Source organism: Rhagoletis zephyria, unplaced genomic scaffold, assembly GCF_001687245.7.
Source record: "Rhagoletis zephyria isolate East Lansing unplaced genomic scaffold, Rhagoletis_zephyria_1.1 Rzeph_scaffold_02645, whole genome shotgun sequence".
NCBI lineage: Eukaryota > Metazoa > Arthropoda > Insecta > Diptera > Tephritidae > Rhagoletis > Rhagoletis zephyria.
The window spans coordinates 22,455-30,562 of record NW_016159729.1 but is presented as its reverse complement, the minus strand read 5'-3'; positions in this window follow the sequence as shown (position 1 = coordinate 30,562).

Below are 8,108 nucleotides of genomic sequence, written 5' to 3'. Positions count from 1 at the left end.
TTGGATCTGATTTAGCAATGCAGCCATGTTTGCGTGTAGTTGAGCTAGTTGTTCCTCCATTTTTATTGGGTTTTCTAGTTTTCTGTTGTCGTCGTAAGTTTTTGTTTTTTTTATTGTTTTTAATTTACGTAAGGTATCCAGTTTCGCCTTTGTGTTTCACTTTTTTGATTCACTTTTCGATTCACTTGTTTTGAATCGTGTGTTGTTTGTGTTTATATTAATTATTTAAGCACTTTTTTCAAATATGTAGTGCTGGAAGTCTTACTTCCCGTGGGATTTTATATTTTTCCTTATCCTTTGTAACGTTACAGGATTACAAAATGGCTTTTAAGACCGGTTGAGCCCCCAGTTTAATACTCGAGTCAGGAAAGTTATAAAAAAAAAATATTTTTATATTTTTCTGAGCAAGAGCTCTTTATTTGAATTCGTATAATCTCGAACTCCTTACATGTTTATGCTTACATCTATTTATACCATTTCTACTACTGATGATAAATGGTGTTTGTTATTGGTTTAGTGATTAAATTTGTTATTGAAGGTTGTTTACAATGTTATCATATTCTTTTGTTACTGATGAGACAAACATTTGTACATTATAGTTTATGTATATATGTAATGTATGTGACCAGGCATGTTAGCTATGTATGTAGCGTATGTATGTATGTAATATATGCAGTATATGTATTAACGTCGTTAACTCGCGGCTGTACCCGAAAACCGTACAGAATGCTGGAACTTTCTTAAAAATGTGGTGGTTGCGTAAAAATTAGCTGTAGATCTCGCACAATGCTGGAACTTTCTTAAAGTGTGCTGTTTGCATAGAATTTATGCTGTACCGCGCGCAAAATGCTGTACGGTGTGTACCATACTCCACCGTTTAGTTTGAAAATGATTTTTCCACCAACCGTGGCCACCACCAGAAAATTTACGTTGCTTTTAGCATTTTTTAGCATCACGATGGAAGAAGAAGAAAAAATGTTGCAAGGAAAACGTAAACAAGTTGCACAAGTGTGACGTCATGCAAACAACGATTCTGTCAAATTCGTTAAGAGAGGAATAGCGGGCCGAGATCGGCGCAACCTTTGTATTCTCTCAATCGTGCGATACACCTTCTAAAAACGAATGTGGATCGTAAGCTCGGCAGTGTTGACAACACACGCGATGTAATTTTATTATTTTGGGCAACATAAGTGTTGCCATGTTAGATGTTACCACATCGCGTGGTGTCATTACAACTCTTTAACACTTGNAAATTTGTTATTGAAGGTTGTTTACAATGTTATCATATTCTTTTGTTACTGATGAGACAAACATTTGTACATTATAGTTTATGTATATATGTAATGTATGTGACCAGGCATGTTAGCTATGTATGTAGCGTATGTATGTATGTAATATATGCAGTATATGTATTAACGTCGTTAACTCGCGGCTGTACCCGAAAACCGTACAGAATGCTGGAACTTTCTTAAAAATGTGGTGGTTGCGTAAAAATTAGCTGTAGATCTCGCACAATGCTGGAACTTTCTTAAAGTGTGCTGTTTGCATAGAATTTATGCTGTACCGCGCGCAAAATGCTGTACGGTGTGTACCATACTCCACCGTTTAGTTTGAAAATGATTTTTCCACCAACCGTGGCCACCACCAGAAAATTTACGTTGCTTTTAGCATTTTTTAGCATCACGGTCGAAGAAGAAGAAAAAATGTTGCAAGGAAAACGTAAACAAGTTGCACAAGTGTGACGTCATGCAAACAACGATTCTGTCAAATTCGTTAAGAGAGGAATAGCGGGCCGAGATCGGCGCAACCTTTGTATTCTCTCAATCGTGCGATACACCTTCTAAAAACGAATGTGGATCGTAAGCTCGGCAGTGTTGACAACACACGCGATGTAATTTTATTATTTTGGGCAACATAAGTGTTGCCATGTTAGATGTTACCACATCGCGTGGTGTCATTACAACTCTTTAACACTTGTACATACACCCAGAAAAAGGTTTAGTTATAATTACCAAGATTTGGTTATAGTGACCAAGTGGCATAGTTGGATATGGCGAAATAAACATCTAGTTCACGAAAGTCTGCAATTTACTTGAGACTTCTAGTTGGGACAAATGTATATTTGTTAATAATTACAAAACGACTACCTTGATTGGACAATATTGTTAGTTGAATAAATTCATTGTTGAGCAAATATAAACAAAGCTTTGGTTGATACAAGTTTGCAATTAATCTTGTGAAGTTCCTGTAGAGTTGAATCAGCTAACCGTTTATTATTGGAAAAAGTTTCAGTTTGACACAAATAAAAATTTACTCGATGGTTGTTGTGTTTACTTTTTGCTTTTATTTGCATATATTATGTATAAAAAATAGATACATATTTACATAAATAGTTACTAGTATAAATAATACTTATGTAAGAACAGTCGTACGAAAACCCAGGTCAATATCTGCTGAAAGTGCTGGTTTAAGTATACTGCATTGCTTTTTCCTTGGCTAAATAGACACTTTCAATTTATAATTCACATAAATTATATATCCACTGAGAAACCCCGGTAGGCACTAAACTTTATATTTTTAAATAACTATGCGCGCACCGAAACAACTCTCGGCGATAGAAAAACTGAAACTGAGACAAACAAGTCTGGGCATGTCATAGCACACACTTTTCTTTCTCTACCTAGCGCAGTGATCGACATGCCATAGCTTACTGAGCGCTCTGTGACCACATGCGTGTTTCACCCATACATATAATACGAGCAGCAGTAGCGGAGCAATGATTTCCACGCACAAAGTGTCATTCATTGCACACTCAAACGATTCAATAAGTGGGACTGTGTGCATTGCTCTGCTGGCGCTCTTCGTATGTGAAACACAAATGTGCTCAGAGAGCGCTCAGCATTCTTTAGGGGTGGCTCACAGGCATGAATATGTTCCCCTCTCAAACCAAATCGTAGTTGCCTCAACTAAGATTTTCAACTTTTTCTGACTGACGATATTATGCAAAAGATAACTGCTCCAACAAATATATACGTATATTGAAACAATTAAAAACGCATTTCAAAGAAAAGGGATGCAAGATTGACTAATGAAAAAGAAATAAGTGCCTTCATTGCAATTCTTTTTCCAATTGGAACCTTGAGAAGTTCCAGACAAAATGCTCACAAAATATGGGATAATTCAAGAGGCAACGGCGTGGAATTATGTTAACTTGCAATAAGTGAAAAGCGTTTTGGGTTTTTGTTAAGTAGCTTAAGGTTTGATGATGTTAGAACCAGAAATTATAGGAGAGAAGTCGATAAATTTGCCCCCATCAGAGAAATTTTGGGAAATGTTTAGTAGCGCACCCATCGTTTTTGGGGTGGGGGCGGAGGGGGAGGGGCGGGGCCCCAAACCCCCCACTAGAAGGGGGACAGTCCCCGCTTTCTAAAAAGTTTTTATAAAAAAGAATGTTCTTTTTAACAAATGTATTTTTGCGTAGAATTCCTTTCTGCGTAGGCGGCTTTCGGCCGCATTTAGGGATTATAACCCTCACAAAGTAGAATTTTCTTTCTGTGTTGCCAAAGAAGGGGGACTGAACACCTGCAGAGAACACCTTTCTGTGTAGGCGGCCTTCGGCCGCACTTGGGATTATAACCCATTTAATTTGCATATGCAACCAAATTCAGACGCGTGATTTTGAAGGTGTTTTTATTTAATGAATTGTGATTAATTGGTTAATATTAAAGGCGTAAAGAAAGTTATAACTAATCGAGTAAAGTGTAAAGTGAATGGGAATACAAAAATATATTGGTGAAGTGGCCGCTTTAAAGAGAATAGGAGTGATAAATGTACGCTAATTTCCGAATTTTACAAAAAGGGGCATATTTCAAACCCAATTTGTAAATAATGTGTAGACCCTTGGCTACAAGTTTGTGGAATTTTTTTTGGATCGAGCCACCGCTTTGGACGGAATAGCCCGAAATAGTTGGAAGCGCTACTAAACCCCACCCGAAATTTTTGATATATTTTTGGCTAATTTTCAAAACAAATTTATTGCAAGTGAATATTTGACAATAGTTGCGTTCCTTATCTCCCAGAAATAGTCAGAAAAAGTCCGAAGTAGTCAGAATTAGGTCAAAAAGCGTTCCTTAACTCGAAAATGACAGCAAAAATGGGAGAGCAACACTCAGTGAGAGTGACTCTCTTCAGTCCGAAGTAGTCAGATTTAGTCAGAAGAATTTTTGCTGGCAAAATCTTGAAAAGTGTCAAACTCAACTGAATTTAAATTAACGGAAATTAAAGAATACGCAAAAAGTGAGAATAATCTAAAAAGTAAAAAAGTGAATTGAAATTGGAAGGAGGCAATAAATAATTGATATAGTAAAGGTTTATCGTGCTTGTGCTTGTGTGAATGTGTTTTGTACATACATTTCTATTCTTATTTGACGTTAGTTTTGTTGTTGCCATTGTTTGGACGAAAAATTTGTTTTTTTGCGTTCCTTTACTTTTTCCTGTTATTGTCTTTTAGTGAGCGCATTTTGCTTACGCTCTGGCATTTTGACTCTTTTCAGATTTTAGTGCAAAAAGATAAGGAATGAACCTAATAGGAGAGCTGTTATTGGCTTTTAGAGGTCGATGATCCTTTAAACCAGTGATTCCCAAAGTGGTCCATTTGGACCCCCAGGGGTCCACGGCAGACTCGCCGGGGGTCTACGCTGGCATGAAAAAAATATGGGTCCACGAGTTGTCAGTGGGGGTCCATGAAAATTTATGTGGTTTCGATAGTAAACGACCAAAATGGTTGCTTGATAGCCTCATTATTTAACAATAATTTATTTGAGTGGTGTATAGTGCTCTTTACGAACTGCTGCGTCTTCATACCTGGGGAAGCCTTAAAGGCCAACTGCCACACTGAGTGGGGCGAGGCGAAATTGCTGGTGGCAGAGATTTCAGCACTTGCGTATTTCCAATGCTACAGGATACCTTTGATGAAGAGATTCTATGACATTGAGTTGAGTTGAGTAATTCCAGCACTGAGCCTGGACTCACACATTTTCGAAACTTTACTGAAAGCTCCAAAACTGATTGTGGCTCAGGAACTGGGCTGTTCTTCGAAGTTTGTGGGGATAAGCTTCACTTTCTCTTGGGGAATATTTTTCGGTCTTCCAGACTGATGTATGTGTAATCCTCAAAGCCATGGACTACGTTGTGGAAAATAGGTGGAGGGGAAGGAGTTTACGTGTCTGGAATGACAGCCAAGCTGCACTCAAGGTAGTGGCCAGCCCTCTATCTAAGTAATTCTAAACTAGTTCGGCAATGCAAGTCTCGAAAAATTATGTTGGTAAACATAACGAGCTTGCTTTACTCTGGGTTCCAGGTCACCCGGGAGTATCTGGTAAGGAGACATCTGACCATTTGGCCACAGTTGGCTTAGACCACTTCCTCGATACGCAACCAGTTATAACACTCCCCACTTCGGCCATCGAAGCCACCATTAGAAACTGGGTGAATACTTCACTCAGAAATGACTGGGAGCATAGAGGGAATGCGGGTGGATACAACTCATGTTGCCTTCAATCTCAGAAGTTCTATCTAGTGTTTTGCTCTCATTGAGCAGATGGGACTGCAGACAACTTCTAGAACTGCTGAATGGTCACTTCAGGTGGCACAAACACCTGACTGTGTTAAACGTAATTACAACTCCATTTGCCCATCCTGGGCTCGAATCGTCACATACGATATCGTACTACTCGTCACGTAAAAACACAATTTTCGGATTATGACACACGCGAACGTACTCTTTGTCCCACTCAGCTTATACTGCCTGTCGTATCTCGTAATTTTCTTTCGTATCGTTTTCGATCCGTGAACGGATGTTACGATTCGAGGCCTGCCTTGAAGAGGATGAGACGGTGGAACACTTTTTGTGCTTCTTGCTTGCTTGGTCGTTTGTCATCGATTTTTCTAGATTCGGTTTTTTTTTATGGTCAGTTTCTGAATTTAAAGTTTGGCGTAAAAAGCTATGCGGTTTTGTTGTTTAAAGTTTTGTGTTTAAAAAATTTGTGATAAATACGTATTTTTCGCTTCAAAATTCGGAGCGATAAAACAAAAAATTATTTTATAAATACACGAAATGCAAATTCATTAGTGTTCCGAACATACGAGGAGTTTATCGCGAAGACAAAGTAAATTACGCCAACGCTCGTAGTGCTCTTAAAGATATAACCATTGTGCATAGATACTTACAAGTGAAAAAAGAATCAGATATTTTGCGGGAATGCCCCACAGCTGAGATCGTCTGATTTTATACAGAGTTACTCTAATATCTATAAAAAAAACTTTAAACAGACTCTGACAAAAAGAGCAAAAAAGTTCTATTAAGTGTAATAGTTATTGACCAAAACGATTTAAAATACTAAAATGGCATATAAATGCAGGAATCCATTTAACTAAATGCATATTTTGCCAATTTTTTACTTTATTTTAATAACTTTTGCCTTTTTTACATCACTTTAAACACCTTGTCTAACATTTTGGCAGGATAGTTATACATTTTGGCAGGTACTTTCCAGGTAGCTTCCAGGCGGTTTCCAGGCAGAAGGAGAACATTTGTCACTTGTAAGTATGCACAATGGATATAAATCTTCAGAGCTATGTTTCTTAAAACTTGCAAGCGTCACACACATGACATTATTTTAATAGATAGAACACAAGAAAATATTTTATCTTTATCTTTGCCACTCCGATTTAAGTTTAGGAACTCACCCGCGATGTAAATTTACATCGTTAGATCCAATCTTCACATGACGAGCTTTGGGCATATGTTAGAAATGTAGCAGCAGGGGGTCCACCGAAACCAGTAAAGTTTTGAAGGAGGTCCACGAGATTAAAAGGTTTGGGAACCTCTGCTTTAAACAGTATATACCTAGCAAGCCATCTAAATATGGATTAAAGATGTTTGCGTTGGTCGATGCAAAAACTGCTTATACATTTAATCTCAAGACTAACGTGGGAACCCAGCCTAAGGGACTTAGTAATTAGGAATGTTCGATACTTAAGAAAGTATCGATATCATGAATCGATTTAATTAATTGCATGTAAAATCGATATGGCGATATATCGGGCTGAACAATATCGATATCGGAAAAATCGAAGTTGAAAATCCTACTCCCAATTGAATAGAATATTAGACCTGCCTGTCAACTCACCTAATTGTGTTATTTCCATGTTGTATATTTACTGAGGATTAAAACGGCATGCCGGTCGACTCAAGCGGTTTGTCAAACTTAAGAGCTAAATAAATCACACGGTGGCAGGTAACAAGATCNTAAAGTCAACAAAAATTTGGAAATAAAGTCATTGACGCTATTTCCTCATTCAAATGGAAATAGCGTCAACAATGCTTAAAGTATGTCGATTCATTGAAAAAAATGTGTTGTTATGTTGTGTGTTGTTTTTTAATAGATGAAAAAGGATAGTGCTAAATCCTCAGTGTTGTGATATTAATCCACACACAATCATGAACTTCCACCACCAATTGATTTTATTAATAATAACATAATAATAATAATAGATTGGCGCTTACACATGTGTTAGTGTTTGGCCGAGCTTCTCCTCCGACTTGTGGCGTGCGCCTTGATGTTGTCACACAAAGCGGAGGGACCTACCGTTTTACGCCGACTCCGAACGGTATTTATTTATTTATTGTATTTTTATGAGAAGCTGTTTTTCATGGCAGAAATACACTCGTAGGTTTGCCATTGCCTGCCTAGGGACGACCGCTGTTAAGAAAAAACCTTTTTCTATATTTTATGCGTTGTTGCTTTGACCAGGGTTTGAACCCATGTGCTGATGAGTGATAGCGCGCACTGCTTACCACTACACCACAGCGGCCGAATTGATTTTATTAAAAAAGTTTAAATTACGAATATGTAAAAACATGATGCGAAAAACTAAACGCCTGCGCACAGCTGGAATACGAGAAATATTTAGGGAAAGAGTGTAGAAATGATCCATAACTTGCAAAACATGTATAAGGAAACAATTATAGAAAAAGAATTTTCTTACACTGTATTTATGTCTCCGCCAGCAATTTGTGACGACATCATTTAAAAGCAGCTAAGGAG